Source organism: Limulus polyphemus, unplaced genomic scaffold, assembly GCF_000517525.1.
Source record: "Limulus polyphemus unplaced genomic scaffold, Limulus_polyphemus-2.1.2 Scaffold5734, whole genome shotgun sequence".
Lineage (NCBI taxonomy): Eukaryota > Metazoa > Arthropoda > Merostomata > Xiphosura > Limulidae > Limulus > Limulus polyphemus.
Window position 1 is genome coordinate 29,905 of NW_013671344.1, and position 674 is coordinate 30,578.

General features: G+C 44.2%; 1 protein-coding gene across 1 annotated transcript in view; it reads left to right on the forward strand.

Annotated features, from left to right (window-relative positions):
• LOC106472921 (vascular endothelial growth factor receptor 2-like) overlaps positions 1-674 on the forward strand; it is a 34,044-nt gene that overhangs the window by 8,645 nt on the left and 24,725 nt on the right. The gene's annotated exons all lie outside the window — the stretch shown is intronic.

Consider the following 674-nt stretch of genomic DNA (forward strand, 5'->3'; position numbering starts at 1 on the left):
TCGCTCTATAACAAATGCTATAACAACGAACGTTAACTTCAATAATACTTTCTGACTGCAGTTCAATTACTCACTACCTACACACACATTGACCCGTCATGTCGTGACCATCTTATATATGCCACACCACCCCCAATCTAGCAAATGCTAGAGCACTCCCGAAGGAACGGGATAGTTCTAGAAAACGGGCGGCGTGATAATAGTCATGTGATCTCGCTGACGCAACACTGCCCCCTCCTTAGTATTGTTCGTCCCGAACAATAGCCACTTACAATAATGCCACTTCACCCACAGTCTGATGGGATGGCAGAAAAGTACAATTGGACACTGGGACAGGAATTGGCAAAGTTTTGTAAAGCTGCCAAGATGACTGGGATGTCTTACCCCCCTCCACTGTTGATGGTCTATAGAACAGCAGAGCATGAAGCCACTGGATACACTCCAGCAAAGTTGATGTTTGGTCAGGAACTTTGGTTGCCAGTGGACCTGATATCATGATGCCCACCTTATGCAGAGTTGCCTGAAAATGTGCCAGAGTTCGCGAAAGTGTTATCTGAAAGGATGGATGATATTCATCATCAAATGCATTCAAACTTAAAAACGTCTGCTAATTCCATGAGGCTATGTTATGATAAGAAATCTACTGAAGTCAGCTTTGTACCAGGAGACAAGGT